The 23,041-nt window shown below is 43.9% G+C and overlaps 1 pseudogene; it reads left to right on the top strand.

Annotated features, from left to right (window-relative positions):
* Positions 1-654: 654 nt before the first annotated feature.
* Positions 655-23,041, top strand: part of LOC136388262 (3-galactosyl-N-acetylglucosaminide 4-alpha-L-fucosyltransferase FUT3-like) — a 28,870-nt pseudogene continuing 6,483 nt past the window's right edge.

The raw sequence follows: 23,041 nt of genomic DNA, 5'->3' as shown, positions 1-23,041 counted from the left end.
TTGTAAAAAAGTTGGTCACCTTACTAAAGGTATATTTCCTTTGCCTTCCTGGTGACACCTTATCTACACCCTGGGAGACCAGCGTGCTCAATCCTAAACTTGCTGGTCAGCTGCTCGGTACAACTGCACACTGCCCCCAGGTAATGCTCTTGGGGCAAATGCATCGGTGTCCCCTGGGAAAAGCCTCCTGGCTGCAGTCCCAGGGATCTTGTGGGTACTGGGTGGAGCAGAGGTGAAGGGAGGTGTGGGAAGTGGCCAAATCAGGAGGAACTGAGCATTTGTCTGGAAAGTTCCAGATTAGGAACTCTACTTCTTCCTGTCCCCCATAGCAGCCTAGAACCCTCATCCTTCCTGTTGTGCAAATACGTTTATAACAAGTGTTTTTAGGTTTGCTTGCTTGTAATGGGACAGGGCCATGTGTGCATGTCTATGGAAGCCTGTGGCTGCTTGCCCTCAGGGCTGCAGATTGCAAATTGCAGACTGCCTGCTGCCTTGGGGACAGGCAATTATTTGCTATTGTTTGCTGGAGAAGGTATATTGCCACCCAGCTTGTTTGGCTGGAGAATGCTGAGGCTGGTAGAGGCCTGTGAATTCCCCAGTTGTGAGTTCCGAGGTGTTGGACAGATAAAATATATTATGCTCACTTTGTTAAAGATGGCGCTGCCCACATGGAAGCTGTCGCCCAGGTGATATTAATGTGTGTTGGGGGCGGGCTGTGGGCAGGCAGGACCCTTGTAGCCTAGGGTTTGGTTTTAGGACTAAGTCTTTCCCACCCTTTTTGATGTGGGGTGGTGCAATCCCATCATGTCTCTGATAAGTGACTTTGTATCAGAGACTTCCTTATTTGTATATTGGATTAAAGGTTTTGATTTCTGCACTATAAAGTGGGGCAGACCGGGAGCTTGTTCTCTCGGTTCCTGAGATTAGCATTAGAGAAGAGAGCAGAGAAAGGAAAGAAGAGAAAGGCCACATGGAGGAGGGCAGGAGAAGCAGCCAAGATGGCAGAGTGCTGAAGAAAAAGCCATTTTGGGCAGAGGTTGTGCAGGGAGAAGGAAGGAGATGGGGAACAGAGGTGAATAAGTCTGGTGAACTAGAAACCTTTGATTCTAGGAAACTCAGATAAGTCAGTAGCTTTGTGAGCACTGAATGAGTGGGTTTTGGAGCCCAGTGTGTGTTTTTACTTGCCCGCCTGGTGCGAGCTAGGATTAAAGATAATGGCCCATCAGTTTTTGGCTCCTCTGTTGTTTCTTTACCGACTGTCTGAATCCAATGCGAACCTGCATGGGCCAAGCTGCTTAGTGGTGGCCGTGGCAACTGGCCATACATTTGGCGTAGTCTGTGGCAGGATTCGATACAGATGGATATGGAGCCACCACCACCTTTGTGTGGTGGAATAGAGGACTGGCTGCAGTTATGGTTCCCCATGGCTGTCCTTTTAGGGGCCGTAGGCTGGCTGACTCTTACAGCCATGCGAGAGGAAAACGAGAGCTCTGTGGAAGAAGCTGCCCGAGACCTGCAAACCGAGCAGTGGAAGGAGCTGGAGCAAATGTGGGAGAAAGAGATGCGACCCTGGAGCTAAAGCAAGCACTGGAGAAAGCCTACCAGGTTCGCGAGATTCGTTTGGAAATGGAGCAGATGCTGGAGAAGGAATCACAAGTTCGTGAGTTGCAGATTGCCCTGGACGTTGTGGAGAGCCAGCAGCGGCGGGAGGCCGGGGCCGAGGCTGAGGTCGGGGCTGAGGCCGGGCCCGGGACTACAAGGCCGGCAGCAGGAGCTGATATTTCCAGTTCCTCTTTGGAGGATGAGGAGCATCGGACTGGAGTGGCAATCCGTAGTCTCCAGAAGGTGAGAGCCCAGCAGCAAGGAATACTTACTATGTTTCTGGTAGGTCTGCGATTTTGGGACATAGGGTTGGACGCTATCATGCTCTCTGGAGCAGAGATGGAAATACTGACTGCCATTGCCATATGCTTCTTTTTTTTTTTTTTTTTTTTTGTATTTTTTTTCTGAAGGTGGAAACGGGAAGAGACAGTCAGACAGACTCCTGCATGCACCCGACCGGGATCCACCCGGCACACCCACCAGGGGCGATGCTCTGCCCACCAAGGGGCGATGCTCTGCCCCTCCAGGGCATCTCTCTGTTGCGACCAGAGCCACTCCAGCGCCTGGGGCAGAGGCCAAGGAGCCATCCCCAGCGCCCGGGCCATCCTTACTCCAATAGAGCCTCGGCTGCGGGAGGGGAAGAGAGAGACAGAGAGGAAGGAGAGGGGGAGGGGTGGAGAAGCAGATGGGCGTTTCTCCTGTGTGCCCTGGCCGGAAATCAAACCCGGGTCCCCAGCACGCCAGGCCGACGCTCTACCGCTGAGCCAACTGGCCAGGGCCCATGTGCTCCTCTTTGAGACAGTGTAAGACCTGCCAGGAAGGCAGGGATGAGGGGGGTGGCTGACGCCCCGTGTGCGTGGACTGATTTCCTGGACTACGACTGGAGTGAGCACTGGCTCCTTTGTTGGATGGACTTATGGATTTTGGACAATGTGTAATACCCTGATGGGGGTGGGGGGTGGCTTTGCTAGAGGCTCTTCCCCTGCCCCAGGAAGCTTTTCCCATGGCTAGAAAGAAGATGGAGGACATTTTGTGCTTTGGGCAAAGTGCTCAGAGACTAGTGAAGTGTACCTTTGTGATTATTGAAACTGTATGATTTGTGCTGTTGTAATTTGTATAATGTGCCTAATTTCCTTGCACAGGGATGACGGTGGTGTAGATTGTGGGTAGTAAAGTGAGCATAGGGGTGGATTGTTGGGCAGATAAAATATATTATGTTCACTTTGTTAAAGATGGTGCTGCCCACATGGAAGCCTGTTGCCCAGGTGATATTGATGTATGTTGGGGTCGAGCTGTGGGCAGGCAGGATCCTTGTAGCCTGGGGCTTGGTTTTAGGACTAAGCCTTTCCCACCCTTTTTGATGTGGGGTGGTGCAATCCTATCATGCCTCAGATAAGTGACTTTGTATTAGAGCCTTCCCTATTTTGTATATTAGATGAAAGGTTTTGATTTCTTAGTTGCTCATTGGTTGCTTTCTCATATGTGCCTTGACCATGGGCCTTCAGCAGACTGAGTAACCCCTTGCTCAAGCCAGTGACCTTGGATCCAAGCTGGTGAGCTTTGCTCAAACCAGATGAGCCCGCGCTCAAGCTGGAGACCTTGGGGTCTCGAACCTGGGTCCTCCACATCCCAGTCCGACATTCTATTCACTGTGCCACCACCTGGTCAGGCAGGTTTTGATTTCTACACTATAAAATGGGGGCAGAACGGGAGCTTGCGCTCTTGGTTCCTGAGATTAGCATTAGAGGAGAGAGCAGAGAGGAGAGCAGAGAGAGACCACGTGGAGGAGACCAGGAGAAGCAGCCAAGATGGTGGAGTGCTGAGTGAGAAGCCAGTTTGTGCAGTTTGTGCAGGGAGAAGGAAGGAGATGGGGAACAGAGGTGAATAAGTCTGGTGAGCTAGAAACCTTTGATTCTAGGAAACTCAGATAAGTCAGTAGCTTTGTGAGCACTGAATGAGTGGATTTTGGAGCCCAGTGTGTGTTTTTACTTGCCCGCCTGGTGCAAGCTAGGATTAAAGATGATGGCCCATCAGTTTTTGGCTCCGTTTTTTTTTTACCCACTGTCCGAATCCAATGCGAACCTGCATGAGCCAGGCTGCTGTGATGGTGGCCTTGGATACTGGCTTCACATGAGGGAATTGGGGGCTGGGGGAGCCATGAGTGAGAGGGAAGTAGCCTTCCCTGCCTGTTTGCTCCTCTGCCTTTACTGGACTTTAATAAACAGAACAGCCCTCCACTTTCTGGCTCCCCTGTTCCTTTACCTTCTGCCCAAATCCAGTGGGAACTTGCACGGCCCCGGTCACTGATCTTACACTTCCCAAGTTTGTTTTCTCTACGCTTCTATCTGGGGGGGGGAAAGGACTTGGAATGCAGTGGGTCTTTTGTTTGTCTGTTTGTTTAGGGCAGGGGGGGTGGTCTGATATTTGTGGTGCCCCAGCACCCAGCATTCTTCAGTCATTTTCTAGATATTTTGGGCTCAACTTGGGTGGGATCTCAGGCTGGTCTCCCCCCACCCCCAACCAATTCATGCTCCTCAAGGTCACTGCCAAGGGCCTCCATGTCTGCTTGGAGGGGCTGCCATAAACGCAGGACCCAACCTGAACAGGATAAACTATGTTCATTTTAATTACATTTCTATGTCTTAACCTTCTGTGCATAGCCCGGAAGCCCTACTGTACAAAATAGAAGAAAGTCACAGTTTAGCCTTCTTCCCCTGCTTGCCTTGGGCTGTCTCCCTCAAGGTCTGTCTTTTGGATCTCTTTCCAGAACTGTTGGTGTGAACACGTAATTCCACATTCTGCTACCTTTTTATCACTCAAGGCCACCCGCAATGTCCTCCATTCTACACTTGGAGGTTCACACCAGCTCTCCCCAATAGAAGGAGCCTGCCAGCTTCTAACATCAGGTTTTAAAACAGCTTCATTGAAAAATAATTTAGTTCCTATACAGTTCACCCATTTAAAGCATACAATCCAAAGGTTTTTGTCATATCACATTATTTTTTAAATTGTGGCCAAATATATATAATATAAAATTTGCCATTTTTGCCTGACAAGGTGGTGGCACAGTGGATAGAGCATGAGACTGGGATGCGGAGGACCCAGGTTCAAAACCCCAAGGTAGCAGGCTTGAGCATGGGCTCACCAGATTGAGCACAAGGTCACTGGCTTGAGTGTGGGATCATAGAAATGACCCCATGGTTGCTTGAGCAATGACCCTCTGGGCTTGAGCCCAAAGGCTGCTGACTTGAGCAAGGGGTCACTCACTCTGCTGTAACCGCCCCCGGGCCCCTGTCAAAGCACATATGAGAAAGCAATTACTGAACGACTAAAGAGCTACATCGAAGAATTGATGCTTCTCATCTCTTTCTCTTCCTGTCTGTCTGAACCTATTTGTCCCTCTGACTCTCTCTCTCTGTCTCTGTCAAAAACAAATAAATAAATAAATAAAACTTGCCATTTTAACCATTATTTATTTATTTATTTTTAAAGGCTTTATTCATTTTAGAGAGGGAAAAGAGAGAGAGAGAGAAAAGGGGGGAGGAGCAGGAAGCATCAACTCTCATATGTGCCTTGACCGGGCAAGCTCAGGGTTTTGAACTGGTGACCTCAGTGTTCCAAGTCCACGCTTTATGCTTTATCCACTGCACTACCACAGGCAAGGCGCCAATTTACCCATTTTAAATATGCATTAGTTCCATTCACATTTTGTGCAACCATTGCTGCTATATATTTCCAAAACATTTTTATCACTCCAAACAACAATCTCTGAACTCTGTAAGCAAAAACTCCCATTCCCCTTTCAAGCCTCCTAAGCCCTGGTAACCTCTAATCTACTTCCTGTATCTATGAATTATTCTATTCTAGATATTTCATAGCAATGGGATCATACATATTTACCCTTCTAGTTTATTTCATTTTTTGTTTGTTTGGGTTTTTTTGGGTTTTTTTGTGGCAGAGGCAGAGAGAGTCAGAGAGAGGTACAGATAGGGACAGACAGGAAGGGAGAGAAATGAGAAACATCAACTCTTCGTTGCTGTTCCTTAGTTGTTTATTGATTGATTTCTCATATGTGCCTTGACCCGGAGGCTACAGCAGACTAACCCCTTGCTTGAGCCAGTGACCTTGGGCTCAAACCAGTGAGCCTTGCTCAAACCAGATGAGCCTGCGCTCAAGCTGGCAACCTCGGGGTCTCGAACCTGGGTCCTCCACATCCCAGTCCAACACTCTATCCACTGCGCCACCACCTGGTCAGGCTAGTTTATTTCATTGAGCATAATATTTTTTGGGTTCACCCATATTGTAGCACATGTCAGAATTTCCTTCCTTTTGAAGGCTGAATAACATTCTACTGTGTGAATGGACCACATTGTGTTTATCCATCATCTGTCAATCAGCATTTGTGATGTTTGCAACCTTTGGCTGTTGTGAATAATGCTGCTGTGAACATGTGTGTATGAATAAATACCTGTTCCAGTCCCTCTTTTCTGTTCCTGTGGATAGATACCTAGGAATGAAATTGCTGGGTGATTTGGTAATTCTGTTATAATGTACTGTTCCCCAGATTCTGAAAAGTACTGTAACTCACTCCATTGGGTTTATGCAGAGACCCAAGTCCAGATGAATTTTGAAGAGTTTTATTAAAGGAGATTTATTAACTATGTCGGCTGCATATGGCTGAGATGAGGCAGCAGACCCAAATCGTGTGTTAGACCCTAAAATATTTTAGGGGCTGTTTATATACCCTTGATCACACAGGGGCAGGGGAGAGCATGACATCATGGCACAAGCTGACAACATTTGTTTAGGGGACACACAGAAACATTAAGACTTTCAAGGTAACACAATCAAAGATGTTTACAAATCTTTTAGGGTTCATCTTCCCTCACTAGCCTAGAGGTATTTTACTCTCAAGATTCCAAGAAGGGGGAGGAACTACAATCAATGTAAGATGGTATGTAAATTCTGTCTCCTATTGAAAGAGAAGTTTCTTGGCTAACCTTTATTTTAGATTTAAAACTAAATGACCCATTGTTCTTGCAAGCCAGAAACTTCTACATTTTTCTCCCTCGCCTCCCCAAAGGAAGGATGGGACAGGAAAGCCTGACCTTTTCTCCTAGAATATCAATATTAATTTTTCAGCTTTATGGTACCTTACAACATCCCCACTGGTTTTATTTCCTAAGTCAAATTCCTGATTTAATTTACTGAAGAGCATGAGGCTGTTTTGAACTTATAACATGTAACAGATATTTAACAGACAGCATTAATAGCAATACAGTTCACTAAAGAAACAAATATTACTGATTAATTTCCTATAAATTACACAAACCTTTTTTCAATTTACATAAAACTAACTGGCTTTTATAACAACTTACCTTTAGTCAGAACTCTTCATTTTAAAACTTTTTTTTTTTTTTTTAGACTTTTTTTTTTTTTTTTTCATTTTTCTGAAGCTGGAAACGGGGAGAGACAGTCAGACAGACTCCCGCATGCGCCCGACCGGGATCCACCCGGCACGCCCACCAGGGGGCGATGCTCTGCCCACCAGGGGGCGATGCTCTGCCCATCCTGGGCGTCGCCATATTGCGACCAGAGCCACTCTAGCGCCTGAGGCAGAGGCCACAGAGCCATCCCCAGCGCCCGGGCCATCTTTGCTCCAATGGAGCCTTGGCTGCGGGAGGGGAAGAGAGAGACAGAGAGGAAAGCACGGCGGAGGGGTGGAGAAGCAAATGGGCGCTTCTCCTGTGTGCCCTGGCCGGGAATCGAACCCGGGTCCTCCGCACGCTAGGCCGACGCTCTACCGCTGAGCCAACCGGCCAGGGCTAATTTTAAAACTTTTAACTTTTGGTGACAATTAAATTGGTTTTCATTGTCCGATTAAAAGGGAATTTTAGTGAGTTTCTTCATGCATTAACTGTACATAGACCAACCAGCTTCTGGTTTGTGGTTGGAGTAGGGCACGCTATCCTTCTACCTTGGCAGCAGTGGGAGTTGTCAGGATCACGGTGTGTGCACAATGTGTGGACACATCCACGTGAGAGTCAGCCCTTGGGTGATGTACTGGATCTCTTGGTAATGCTGGAAGTGCCTTTCTGCAGTCTTTTGAATAGATTGCTGAGTAACCTGCCAACCCTGCAAGCACATAAGGAAGGAGTGGTTACGTTTCCTTTATGATTTGATTTATGCATTTTATTTGCCCTGAACCTTTTGGTGCCTGTGGGTACAATGTAACTTCAAATTAGCTTCTAATTAATATTGGGTTCCTTTCCTACCAGCTTTGAGACTGGACTCAAATGCAGACCTAACACTAGAATGGGTGAGCTAAATTTGGAAAGAATTCTACATAGTAATTTCCCAATAACTGTTACTGTGCCCTATTTTAGAAGGAAAAGCTTTTATTTGTTTATTAATTATTTATTAAAGTCTATTTCTAATGTTTATTTGGGAAAATTCCTTTATTTCTGATTTTTTTATAATTTCCTTATTTTGTTTAGTATTTATTTGCACATAAATTAAACATTCAGATATTATGCCTTCTGTAATAGATTCTAAGTCTGGCTTCTTTAATTATTCTTTTTCTATTGGCAAAATCTTTTTCTAATTGGTTTCGAATAAACCTTTGGTAATAAGGGTCCCAAAATCCCACTGGTTTTGGGTGGCATCTACTCATTTGAATTACTATGTTCCTATTTTGAGGCAGACTGGAAAAATAATATATAATAAACAATAAAATTAAAACAGCTAATGTTAATAAACACTATAACAAGTATTCTAATACAAGAAAATGACTAAAGCCTACTAAATTATTAAACAAAAACAAAGTTCTAACCAATATAACAGGATTCAAAATAAAATTCTTACAGTCACGAATGTTTTTAACATGTTAACGTAATTTTACTAAGTCTATGTTGACACCATTACCGTGTTGTAAGGTACCAAAAAGCTGAAAATTGATATTGATATTCTGGGAGGAAAGGTCAGACTTTCCTATCAGGTTTTCCTGTCTCATCCCTCATTTAGGGAGGGGAGGGAGAAGAATGTAGAAGTTTCTGGCTTACAAGAACAATGGGCCATTCCATTTTAAATCTAAAACAAAGGTTAACCGCCTGACCTGTGGTGGCACAATGGGATAAAGCATAGATTTGGAACACTGAAGTCACCGGTTCGAAACCCCAGGCTTACCTGGTCAAGGCACATATGGGAGTTGATGCTTCCTGCTCCTCACCCTTCTCTCTCTGTTTCCTTCATTCCCTCTCTCTCCTCTCTGAAAATTGAATAGTCTTTAAAAAAACAAAACAAAAATAAATAAAATAAAATAAAGGTTAACCTGGAAACTTCTTCTCTTTCAATAGGAGGCAGAATTTACATACCACCTTGCATTGATTGTAGTCCCTCCCCCTTCCTGGAATCTTGAGGGTAAAATACCTCTAGGCTAGTGAGGGAAGATGAACCCTGAAAGATTTGTAAACATCTTAGATTGTGTTACTTTAAAGGTCTTAATTTTTCTGTGTATCCCCTAAGCAAATGTTGCCAGCTTGTACCATGATGGCATGCTCTCCCTCACCCGTGTGTGATCAAGGGTATATAAACAGCCCCTGAACTATTTTTGGCACTGCATGATTTGGGTTTGCAGATGCCTCGTGTCAGCCATATGTGGCCGGCATATTAAAATTTCCTCCTCTAATAAAACTCTTCAAAAATTCATCTGGACTGGGTGTCTCTATGTGAACTCGATGAAATGAGGTACAGTGCCTTTCAGAATCTGGGGTACGGTACTTTATAATGACTGCTTCATATTATTTGCAAATGTAACCTAATTTTACTTTACTCTGAGAAATGTCCCAAAGAGCAGGAATCACATATATTCAGGAAAAGTCCACAAGGCACTGGAGTTGTGGTCACATTCTACATTCTGTATCTAGAGTCTAAGTCCTAATGATCACTGCTTTTAAATTGAGTTAGGAGCAGGTCCCAGCCTAGAATAGGCACGGGGGGGGGGCATTAAGACAAGAGAAATAAAGGAGATACTATACATTAAACAATGCAACAGAAATCAAACTGTCAATACCTACAGTAGAGGTCTTCGAGGGATAAATAAAACTCAAATATTAAGCAAGGCATAGTAAGTGGCCCTCTTGTTTACAAGAAATGAGATCAGTTTACCTGCTACTTGGAAGAAATACTCTAGGCTCGTTCACGGTGACATGAGATGGGGGGGGGGGGTCAACGTCCTTGGGCACCTTTAACTTTCAGTGCCAAGTCCCAGCAGGCTGGGCAATGTCAGGTCCCAGGTAGCTGGATTAGGGCTGGAAGAGACTGAACCCTCCCTCCACAGAGCAAGGGAGCAGCTTACCTTCTCATGTCCCTTTTTCCCACAGCAAAGGCATGTCCCCTGGTGGGACTGAGAAGCCTGGCAGGACTCAACTCTATGACCTTTCTTTCCACTTTTGAAGCAGGGCCCTGATGGAATCCTATGAAGCCCCTTTGGGGTGCTGGAGCCTTTAAGTGCATATGCCAAAAGCTAGTATTTTCCTGATCTCTTTTGGGCTCTATTTGCCTTTCCTGTTCCTACTTTGGTCATTATAGACCTTAAAAGTAATGCTCAGAAGATCTCGCCGAGGGGCTTGAGGGTCCTTTCCTGTCTATATAAACTTTTGGAAAAAGACAAAAGCAGCGTTATTAGCTGGGTCAAATAAAAGAGGGTAAAAGCTTGCAAGAAAAACAGGTTTGGTGTCTCCTTTAGGATTCCAGAGTCTCTCCACTGCTGATTAAATCAGTACATTCACATTCAAAAGAAATTTTAAACAAAGAGCATGATAAAAATAGATTTTCAGGAGTTCTGGGATATGACTCCTTTTCTTATATTACTTAGCTTTGAACAATATTGTTTCAAAATGATAGTAAACTAAACATTACATAAAAAAAACATTATTAACAATTCCTAATGTTTAAACTAAGATTTCAACATTACAGGGCTATAAAACAGTAAATAAAAATTAGAAAAAGGCCTTTGAAGTAACATATACATTTTAACATGGAAAATACTTTTTTTTTTTTTTTTGTATTTTTCTGAAGCTGGAAACGGGGAGAGACAGTCAGACAGACTCCCACATGCGCCCGACCGGGATCCACCCGGCACGCCCACCATGGGCGACGCTCTGCCCACCAGGGGGCGATGCTCTGCCCCTCCGGGGCATTGCCCTGCCGCGACCAGAGCCACTCTAGCACCTGGGGCAGAGGCCAAGGAGCCATCCCCAGCGCCCGGGCCATCTTTTGCTCCAATGGAGCCTCGGCTGCGGGAGGGGAAGAGAGAGACAGAGAGGAAGGAGGGAGGGGGAGTGGAGAAGCAAATGGGCTCCCCTCCTATGTGCCCTGGCCGGGAATCAAACCCGGGTCCCCTGCAAGCCAGGCCGACGCTCTACCGCTGAGCCAACCGGCCAGGGCCGGAAAATACTTTTTACACAATGAGGGATTCTTGGTACAAACTACCCAGCTGGCAAAGAGATATTGGCTCTCTTTTGACCCAAAGTAATTTACACTATTAAGTCAACATGAGCGGCGGGATACCTAAGGGGGAAACAGATTCCAAGGACTGGTAGTGGAGTCTGCTGCTTTTATATATTTTTTCCTGCTGTTTGTCTTGTGTAATCCATTTTACTACCTGTAACTAACTGCCTTGCTTTGAGCAGTTAAATACAATTTTCACAAAATTGCTTTCCCAATAGTGAGTTGCTTTAGCCTATATGAGGTTTCCACTTTTTTTTTAAAGCAAAGTTTTAATTTTTAATACTATTCCTACCCTGTATTTTCCAAATGGGCAAAACCTCTTTGGGTCAGTAGGTGGATATTTGAAACTAGTTTCTTTTCTATATTTCCTTTAGTTACCTCACCCTTTCTCTAGCACCTTTCCTGTTGCTCTCCCCAACGCACATCCCAGCTCGGTTTTTCTCTTTTCTTTCATCTAAATCGCTTGCTTGAAGGGAGAGACAAGATGGCGATGGAGTAGGCGGATGTACCAACTTCCACCTCCCAGAACCAAAGTGGATTACAAACAAATTCTAAGAACCATCATCTGAAAAAACCAACTTTGGACTAAACTAAGAGGACTCTTAAATCAAGGAACACTGAAGAAGCCACACTGAGACTGGTAGGAAAAGCGGAAATGCAGAGAGGGCTGCCCAGCTCCCCGAAGCGAACGGCAGCTGGGAGAGAGTTGCATGGCAGGAAGTGAGTTTAGCAGAGAGGGGAGGGTCCTGAGTCCCAGGAACAAAGCCCCAGCCTGCAGCCCCAGAGCCTAGAAGAGGCATATGGGCAGTATTTAGCTGGAAACAAGACAGGATACTGTTTGTGAGAAAGAGACTGATTTCTCAGACCCAGGATTCTTCTTAAAGGGACCACGCAGAAAACCTCTCTCACAACCACTTACCCGGGACTCCGGGGGATGGGGAGAGAGGAGAGGACTGGAGTAGCAGGAAGAGAGTGTAATCTAGGAGGCATGGGGAGAAACATTTTGAGAGACAGCCACCCTAACCCCTGGGATGAGTCACTCTCCAAATCTGAAGTGAATATTTCCCCTGGAAACAGTAATACCAGCAAAGGGAAGCAGGACACCAGGCAAACAAGCTCTCCTGCGGCACTCAGAGCAGAGTCGCTTAGAAGGAGGGAGCTTTCGGGACTACAGTAGTGAGTGTTAGGGTCTGAGCTGCAGCGCCCCCATCCACACGGCTAAGGGCTCGCCTGAGGGTGGGCGGCAGCGGGATGCGGAAGCGTGGTTCTGTCGGCAAGGGCAGAAGCCAGTTGGCCACCACTGAGGCCCAGGTGTGAGTTCAGTCTTGCCCGGCTGGGGAGGAGGGGACGTGCAAAAGTGGTCAAGCCCAGCTGCGGGCCGCCTGCAATCCAGCCTGTGGGGGAAGGGCAGGAGCCCCGGAAGGGGCAGAGACCCTCCCTTGAGCAAGGGCTCAGGAGCACAGCCCTGCCCCACCCATGGAACCAAGGCTTGTGGTCTGACTTGGAAGCCAGCTCCTCCCGCGGGGATGGAGCCAAAAGCCCAGAACAGGTGGAGTCTTGCTACTGAGCGTGGGCAAGCAGTCGGGCCCAGCCTGTGGAGCCAAGGCTTGCAGCCATCCCACAAGCGGGCCCCTCCTGCCCAAAATCAGGTGGAGACCCACAGCTGAGCAAAGGTGCTCACCCCTGCCCTCAAGGCCGAGCATAATGCCACCCGCGGGGGCGGGGCGAAGGCCAAAGCCAAAAAGGCTTGCACACCCGAGCACGTGATCACAGCCACTCCTGTGAAGGAGAGGTGGAAACCACAGCAACAACCCCAGTGGGCGGGCACCAGCAATGCCCATACCCGAACGCCCTAGGCAGCAAGAGCAGAGGGGGTGGTGGGCCTGCAGACAGACCACATCTAGGAAACACAGAGACCCCACCCAGTGGACTCCAGTGGCCAAAACTTTCGTTTACACAGACAAAATGAGAAAGCAGAGAAATGCAACACAAATGAATCGAGAGAAATCCCCAGAAAAGGACCTGAATGAGTCAGATATAACCAAATTACCAGATGCAGAGTTTAAAATAACTATTGTTAGGATTCTCAAAGATATTAGAACAACAATAGATGATCATTATGAACACCTAAATAAAGAGATAGCAAAAAAAAAAAAAGAGATAGTAAATATAAAAAAGAACATTGAAATAATAAAAAGGAATCAGTCAGAAATGACAAATACAATATCAGAAATGGGCCTGACCTGTGGTGGCGCAGTGGGATAAAGCGTCGACCTGGAACACTGAGGTCGCCGGTTCGAAACCTTGGGCTTGCCTGGTTAAGGCACATATGGGAGTTGATGCTTCCTGCTCCTCCCCCTTCTCTCTCTCTCTGTCTCTCTCTCTCACTCCTCTCTCTCTAAAAAAAAAAATCAATAAATAAGCTATTAAAAAAAAGAATATCAGAAATGAAGAACACAATGGAAGGAATTAAAAGCAGGATGGATGAAGCTGAGGATCGAATCAGCGAGTTAGAGGACAAGATAAATAAAGGCATGGAAGCAGAGCAGAAAAAAAGAAAAGAGACTCAAAAAGTCAGAGGAAACTCTAAGAGAGCTCTGTGACAACATGAAGAGAAATAACATTTGCATCATAGGGGTTCCTGAAGAAGAAGAGAAAGAACAAGGGATAGAGATTTTGTTCAAACATATCATAGCTGAAAATTTCCCTCAATTAAGGCAGGAAAACATCTCACAAGTTCAAGAAGCACAGAGAGCCTGACCAGGCGGTGGCGCAGTGGATAGAGTGTCGAACTGGGATGCCAAGGACCCAGATTCGGGACCCCGAGGTCGCCAGCTTGAGCATGGGCTCAATTGGTTTGAGCTAAAGCTCACCAGCTTGGACCCAGGGTCGCTGGCTCGAGCAAGGGGTCGCTTGGTCTGCTGGAGGCCCGCAGTCAGGGCACATGTGAGAAAGTGGTCAGTGAACAGCTAGGGTGTCGCAACGAGAAACTGATTGATGCTTCTCATCTCTCTCTGTTCTGTCTGTCCCTATCTATCCCTCTCTCTGACTTTCTCTCTGTCTCTGTAAAAAAAAAAAAAAAAAAAAAAGAAGCACAGAGAACTCCATTAAAGAGAAACCCAAAGAAATCTACTCCAAGACACATCATAATTAAAATACCAAAACTAAGTGATAAAGAGAAAATATTAAAAGCTGCTAGAGAAAAAAAGACTATCACCTACAAAGGAGCCCCCATAAGGATGACTTCCGACTTCTCAACAGAAACACTTGAGGCCAGAAGGGAATGGCAAGAAATATTCAAAGTAATGCAGAACAAGAGCCTACAACCAAGACTACTTTATCCAGCAAGGCTATCATTTAAAATTGAAGGAGAAAGAAAAAGCTTTCCAGACAAAATAAAAAAAAAACTCAAGGAATTCACTACAACCGAACCAAGGCTGCAAGAAATGCTAAGGGGCCTGTTGTAAACAGATCAAAGGAGAAAAAGAATATAGCAAAAGAGGAATACAGTTTTGTTTTGGTTTTTTTCAGAGACAGAGACAGATTCAGAGAGAGGGATAGGGAGGGACAGACAGATAAGAATGGAGAGAGATGAGAAGCATCAATCATCAGTTTTTCATTGTGGCACTTTAGTTGTTCATTGATTGCTCTCTCATATGTGCCTTGACCATGGACCTTCAGCAGATGGAATAACCCCTTGCTTGAGCCCGTGACCTTGGGTCCAGGCTGGCGAGCTTTGCTCAAACCAGATGAGCCCACGCTTAAGCTGGTGACCTCAAGGTCTCGAACCTGGGTCCTCTACATCCCAGTCCAATGCTCTATCCAGTGCGCCACCTCCCAGCCAAGCAGCAATACAATTTTAAAGAATAAAATGGCAATAAACAATTACATATCAATAATAACCTTAAATGTAAATGGATTAAATGATCCGATCAAAAGACATAGGGTAGCTGCATGGATAAGAAAACAGGACCCATACATATGCTGTCTACAAGAGACACACCTTAAAACAAAAGATGCATATACACTGAAGGTAAAAGGATGGAAAAAAATATTTCACGCAAATGGAAATGAAAAAAAAGCTGGGGTAGCAATACTTATATCAGACAAAATGGACTTTAAAACAAAGACTATAGTAAGAGATAAAGAAGGTCACTACATAATGATAAAGGGAGCAATCCAACAGGAAGATATAACTGTTATAAATATCTACGCACCTAATATGGGAGCACCTAAATATATAAAGCAGACTTTGATGGATTTAAAGGGCGAGATCAACAGCAATACTATAATAGTAGGGGATTTCAATACCCCACTAACATCACTAGACAGATCCTCAAGAAAGAAAATTAACAAAGCAACAGCAGACTTAAAGGACACACTAGATCAACTCGATTTAATAGATATCTTCAGAACCTTTCACCCTAAAGCAGCAGAATATACATTCTTTTCAAGTGTTCATGGTACATTCTCTAGGATAGACCACATGTTAGGGCACAAAAGTGGTCTCAACAAATTTAAGAAGACTGAAATCATATCAAGGACTTTCTCTGATCATAATGGCATGAAACTAGAAATGAACCACAACAGAAAAGCTCCAAAACTCTCAAACACATGGAAACTAAATAGCAGGTTGTTAAATAACAAATGGATTAAGAATGAGATCAAAGAAGAAATAAAAAAATTCCTAGAAACAAATGACAATGAGCATACAACAACTCAAAATCTATGGGACACAGCAAAAGCAGTACTGAGAGGGAAGTTCATAGCACTACAGGCACACTTTAAGAAACTAGAAAAGGCTCAAATAAACAACTTAACCCTGCATCTAAAAGAACTAGAAAAAGAACAGCAAGTAAAGCCCAAATGTAGTAGAAGGAAGGAAATAATAAAGATCAGAGCAGAAATAAATGACATAGAGGTTAAACAAACAATACAGAGGATCAATGAAACTAGGAGCTGGTTCTTTGAAAAGGTAAACAAGGCCTGACCTGTGGTGGCGCAGTGGATAAACCATCGACCTGGAAATGCTGAGGTCGTCGGTTCGAAACCCTGGGCTTGCCTGGTCAAGGCACATATGGGAGTTGATGCTTCCAGCTCCTCCCTCCTTCTCTCTCTCTGTCTCTCCTTTCTCTCTCCCTCTCCTCTCTAAAATGAATAAATAAAAAATAAAAAAGAAAAAAAAGAAAAAAGAAAAAAAAGAAAAAGTAAACAAGATCGATGAACCTTTAACTAGACTCACCAAGGAAAAAAGAGAGAGGACTCAAATAAATAAAATTAGAAATAAGAATGGAGAAATAACAACTGACACAACAGAAATACAAAATATTGTAAGAAAATACTATGAAGAACTGTATGCCAAAAAGCTAGACAACCTAGATGAAATGGACAAATTCCTTGAAACATACAATCTTCCAAAAATCAATCTGGAAGAATCAGAAAACCTAAACAGACCTAAATAACACCAAATGAGATCAAAACAGTTATCAAAAGAAAATAAAAATAAAAATAAAGAAACAGTTATCAAAAAACTCCCAACAAAGAAAAGTCCAGGGCCTGATGGCTTCACAACTGAATTCTACCAAATATTCAAAGAAGAACGAACTCCTATCCTCCTCAAGCTATTTCAAAAAATTCAAGAGGAAGGAAGACTTCCACGCTCCTTTTATGAAGGGAGCATAATTCTGATTCCAAAACCAGGCAAAGGCACCACAAAGAAAGAAAATTATAGACCAATATCCCTGTTGAATATAGATGCTAAAATCCTCAACAAAATATTAGCAAACCGGATCCAACAATATATGGAAAAAATCATACACCATGATCAAGTGGGATTTATTCTGGGAAGGCAAGGCTGGTACAATATTGGCAAATCAATCAATGTGATTCATCACATAAACAAAAAGAAGGAGAAAAACCACATGATAATTTCAATAGATGCAGAAAAAGCATTTGATAAAATCCAGCACCCGTTCATGATCAAAACTCTCAGCAAAGTGGGAATACAGGGAACATACCTAACATGATAAAAGCCATCTATGACAAACCCACAGCCAACATCATACTCAATGGGCAAAAATTAAAAGCAGTCCCCTTAGGATCAGGAACAAGGCAAGGGTGCCCCCTTTCACCACTCTTATTCAACAAAGTCCTGGAAGTCCAAGCCACAGCAATCAGACAAAAGAAGAAATAAAAGGCATTCAAGTTGGAAAAGAAGAAGTAAAACTATCATTATTTGCAGATGATATGATATTGTATATAGAAAACCCTAAAGTCTCAGTCAAAAAACTACTGGACCTGATAAATGAATTCAACAAAGTATCAGGATATAAAATTAATACTCAGAAATCAGAGGCATTTTTATATGCCAACAATGAACAGTCAGAAAGAGAAATTAAGGAAACAATCCCCTTCACTATTACAACCAAAATAATAAAGTACCTAGGGGTAAATTTAACCAAGGAGACTAAAGACTTGTACTCGGAAAATTATAAAACATTGATAAAAGAAATCAAGGAAGATACAAACAAGTGGAAGCATATACCGTGCTCATGGTTAGGAAGAATAAACATCATTAAAATGTCTATATTACTTAAAGCAATCTATAAATTCAATGCAATACCAATTAAAACAACAATGACATACTTCAAAGATATAGATCACATATTCCAAAAATTTATATGGAACCAAAAAGAACACGAATAGCCTCAGCAATCTTAAAAAAGAAGAATAAAGTGGGAGGTATCACACTTCCTGATATCAAGTTATACTACAAGGCCATTGTACTCAAAACAGCCAGGTACTGGCATAAGAACAGGCATATAGATCAATGGAACAGAACAGAGAACCCAGAAATAAACCCACAGCTCTATGGACAACTGATATTTGACAAAGGAGGTAAAAGCATACAATGGAGTAAAGACAGCCTCTTTAATAAATGGTGTTGGGAAAATTGGATAGCTACCTGCAAAAAAAATGAAACTAGACCACCAACTTACACCATTCACAAAAATAAACTCAAAATGGATAAAAGACTTAAATGTAAGTTGTGAAACCATAAGCATCTTAGAAGAAAACATAGGCAGTAAGCTCTCCGACCTCTCTCGCAGCGATATATTTGCCGATTTTTCTCCACGGGAAGTGAAATAAAAGACAGGATAAACAAATGGGACTTTATCAAACTAAAAAGCTTTTGCACAGCTAAAGACAATAAGAACAGAATAAAAAGACAAACTACACAATGGGAGAACATATTTGACAATACTTCTGATAAGGGGTTAATAACCAAAATTTATAAAGAACTTATAAAACTCAATACCAGGAAGACAAACAATCCAATCAAAAAATGGGAAAAAGAAATGAATAGACACTTCTCCAAAGAGGACATACAGATGGCCAATAGGCATATGAAAAAATGCTCAACATCACTAATCATTACAGAAATGCAAATTAAAACCACAATGAGATATCACCTCACACCAGTCAGAATGGCGCTCATCAGCAAAACAACACAGAATAAGTGCTGGCGAAGCTGTGGAGAAAAGGGAACCCTCCTGCACTGCTGGTGGGAATGCAGACTGGTGCAGCCACTGTGGAAAACAGTATGGAGATTCCTCAAAAAATTGAAAATCGAACTGCCTTTTGACCCAGCTATCCCACTTTTAGGAATATACCCCAAGAACACCATAGAACTGCTCCAAAAGGAGAAATGCACCCCCATGTTTGTGGCAGCATTGTTCACAATAGCGAAGATCTGGAAACAACCCAAGTGTCCGTCAGAGGACGAGTGGATTAAAAAGCTTTGGTACATATATACTATGGAATACTACTCAGCCATAAGAAATGATGACATCGGATCATTTGCAATAACATGGATGGACCTTGATAACATTATATGGAGTGAAATAAGTAAATCAGAAAAAACTAAGAACTATATAAATCCATACATAGATGGGACAAAAAAATGAGACTCAGAGACATGGACAAGAATGTGATGGTAACGGGGGTGGGGGGGTGGGGGGGGGTCGGGCGAGGAAGGAGAGAGAGGGGGTGGGGGAGGGGAAGGGCACAAAGAAAACCAGATAGAAGGTGACAGAAGGCAATTTGACTTTGGGTGAGGGGTATGCAGTATAATCAAATGTCAAAATAATCTGGAGAAGTTTTCTCTCAACATATATACCCTGATTTATCAATGTCACTGCATTAAATTTAATAATAATAAAATAAAATAAAAAGCTGCAACACTGTTATTCTTCAGAGCATCTGAGATCTTTCTCCCCAGCATATGTCATCAGTATGGCTCAAATAAACTCTTATAAAAATTCAAAGAAATAAAAAAAAATAAATAAATCTTTTGCTTGCCAGCCCTTTCCCTAGAGGCTGGAGAAACACTTTCCTGGGCGTATTCCCTATTGTAATACGAACACTGATCTTTTCCTAAGGGAGCTCTAGTCCCTTTCGAATCGCTTCCTTCTTCCCCTTCTTTATTTCACTCCCTTGGGGGTTTCTTATCCTTAAAAAAGTTTGTCTCTTGGAGGGCTGCTACTCCAAGAATGGCTTTAGCCATTCTTTTTTCTGTTTCTGACTCAATTTTGGCTTGACCAAGAAGACGTGACACCCGTTCTGTATTGAGCAAGACTTTAAGTCGCTGAGGCAGATTTATTGTTAAATTTAGCTATTGATTAAAGTATGGAAACTGATCGGGACAGCCTGGATCCTCAGTTATGATATTCCAGACTTTTCTTACTATCTGGGGATTAAAAGGTCCAGCTGGCGACACCTATTACAAAACTGAAACTTGTTACAGGAGAATATAAGAATTAGTGCACTAGTAAAAACAAGAAAGATGAGATAGATAATTAACTAGCACCTGGAATAAAAGGGTGTTTGACTATTGAGGTATTAATTATTACACAAAACCAAGGGAAGAAGCCTACAGAAGAGAATAATTTCTTCAGGGGAGAAATCAGATAGAGTGCCCTGAAGCTAGAATTTGAGAACAAAGAGAACAACAATTCGCCACTTAAGATTGCTTTTTAGTCAGAAACATCCAATTTTGACACAAAACTCAAGCCAGGCCTTAAAACAGACACATTTAGACATTAAACAAAGGACTTCACATATACAAACAAATCATGAGTGCGCTTTATTTCAATTAGAATAATACCGGATTTTTTTTTTTTTTTGTATTTTTCTGAAGTTGGAAACGGGGAGGCAGTCAGACAGACTCCTGCATGCGCCCGACTGAGATCCACCCAGCACGCCCACCTGGGGATGATGCTCTGCCCATTTGGGGCATTGCTCTGTTGCAACCAGGGCCATTCTAGCGCTTGAGGCAGAGGCCATGGAGCCATCCTCAGCACCCAGGCCAACTTTGCTCCAATGGAGCCTTTGCTGTGGGAGGGGGAAAAGAAAGACAAGAGAGGAAGGAGAGGGGGAGGGTTGGAGAAGCAGATGGGCGCTTCTCCTGTGTGCCCTGGCCGGGAATCGAACCTGGGACTCCTGCATGCCAGGCCGATGCTCTACCACTGAGCCAACCGGCCAGGGCCAATACCAAATATTTTGACAAACAAAGACAATGCTTCATAGACAAGGGAAGGGCGCTCCCTCGTGGCCTCTCAGGTGCACACAGGCCACGGCACCAGAGATTCCTTTAAACCAGGGGTTTCTAGACAGACACATTAAAAACAAAGACTGAGATCTGGATAAATAAATACAAAGAGAAGACTCTGGAATTCCGAGGTGAGTGAGATTAATCAATCCAGGTTAGCTCAGCCTCCATTGATTCAGTGCGATGTGAGACTGACTAATTCTAGACAGACCAAATCTCCATTAATGTCTTTTCCAGAGAAGAAACAATTGTCCCCACTGATGCCATTTTACTGAGAGCACAGCTAGACACCTCTGGAAGTTCTGGGCAGGATGAAGTCCCTACTAATGCCTCTCTTAGAGAAACTGATGTCTCTGAAGTCCCGCAGCAGAACTGGTGGACCTGGTCCACTCGGTTCCCACTAATGTCCTTCTAAAGTGTGAGCAGATATCCCAAGAGCCTGAAGCAGGACCCAATCCCCACTAATCATCCTCCCAGAGTATAATCAAATGTCCCCCACCAAAACCTGGACAGGACCAAGAAACTCCCCACCGACGTCTCGGTCTTGGAGAGCATATCACGTGAGTGAGACCACGTCTAATCCCCACGTGATACCCCAAATCCAGATAGACTATAGACTAGTTACAAACAGCAAAGTAGTTCTGAAGGCCCTACCTACACCACTGGAGTTCCACTCCCCGTAGTCACAACTCAGCAAAGCCCCCAAATCCACTCTTCCTACTTCTAGTCCCAAACAGGAAAGCGAAAGCGAGAATTCAGAGGAAAGCTAGAATTCAGTAAAGCCAAAGAGTTGCCTTACCTACCTCCTTGATTTCTCTGCCGAATTGTCCAAATTGTTGAATTTGGGAACCAGGAGGCATCTACTGGAGAACTGTCCGGACCCACAGGAAACCCAGGAGCCCTGGAACGTCTCAGGTGGCGCCTCTCCTCGAGATTCAAGCAGGTCGGGCAGCTCCCCAGAGAGTCCAGCCGATTTGGGGTGTCTCTACCCAGTGACATAAAACACTGGATCCCAGATAAACCCTCATATGTTATAAAGTACTGTACCTCAGATTCTGAAAAGTACTGTACCTCACTCCATCGGGTTTATGTAGAGACCCAAGTCCAGATGAATTTTGAAGAGTTTTATTAAAGGAGATTTATTAAATATGCCAGCCGCATATGGCTGACACGAGGCAGCAGACCCAAATCGTGTACAAGCCCCTAAAATATTTCAGGGGCTGTTTATATCACACATGGGCAGGGGAGAGCATGACATCATGGCACAAGAACACAACATTTGTTTAGGGGATATACAGAAACATTAAGACTTTCAAGGTAACACACTCAAAGATGTTTACAAATCTTTTAAGGTTCATCTTCCCTCCTTTGCCTAGAGGTATTTTACTCTCAAGATTCCAGGAAGGGTTGGCCTGACCTGTGGTGGCGCAGTGGATAAAGCATCGACCTGAAAATGCTGAGGTCGCCGGTTCGAAACCCTGGACTTGCCTGGTCAAGGCACATATGGGAGTTGATGCTTCCAGCTCTTCCCCCTTCTCTCTCTCTGTCTTTCTCTCCTCTCTCTCCCTCTCTCTCTCCTCTCTAAAAATGAATAAATAAAATTAAAAAAAAAAAAAAAGATTCCAGGAAGGGGAGGAACTACAATCAATGTAAGGTGGTATGTAAATTCTGTCTCCTATTGAAAAAGAAGAAGTTTCTCGGTTAACCTTTATTTTAGATTTAAAACTAAATGACCCATTGTTCTTGTAAGCCAGAAACTTCTACATTCTTCTCCCTCCCCTCCCTAAAGGAAGGATGGGACAGGAAAGCCTGACCTTTTCTCCTAGAATATCAATATTAATTTTTCAGCTTTCTGGTGCCTTACAACAATTCTATGTTTAGCTTTTTTAGGAACCACAAACTTTTTTCTTTCACTATGTAATTTTCTGTTTTCTTTTTTGTGTGAAAGACAGAGAGGGGACAGATAGGGACAGAGAGGCAGGCAAGGAGAGAGATGAGAAGCATCAATTCTTCGTTGTGGCTTCTTAGTTGTTCATTGATTGCTTTCTCATATGTGCCTTGATGGGGGGGGGGGGCTACAGCAGAGCAAGTAACCCTGCGCTCAAGGCAGAGACCTTGGGCTCAAGCCAGGGACCTGAGGCTTCAAGCCAGCGACCATGGAGTCATGTCTATGATCCCACGCTCAAGCCAGATGAGCCCGTGCTCAAGCCTGCAACCTTGGGGTCTCAAACCTGGGTCCTTCACATCCCAGTCCAACACTCTATCCACTGTGCCACTGCCTGGTCAGGCTGTAATTTTCGATTTTCTAGCAGCCATATT

The sequence above is a fragment of the Saccopteryx leptura genome, chromosome 1, assembly GCF_036850995.1.
Source record: "Saccopteryx leptura isolate mSacLep1 chromosome 1, mSacLep1_pri_phased_curated, whole genome shotgun sequence".
Lineage (NCBI taxonomy): Eukaryota > Metazoa > Chordata > Mammalia > Chiroptera > Emballonuridae > Saccopteryx > Saccopteryx leptura.
Note: the sequence above shows the minus strand (reverse complement) of the source record. Positions and strands in the feature narration are given on the sequence as shown.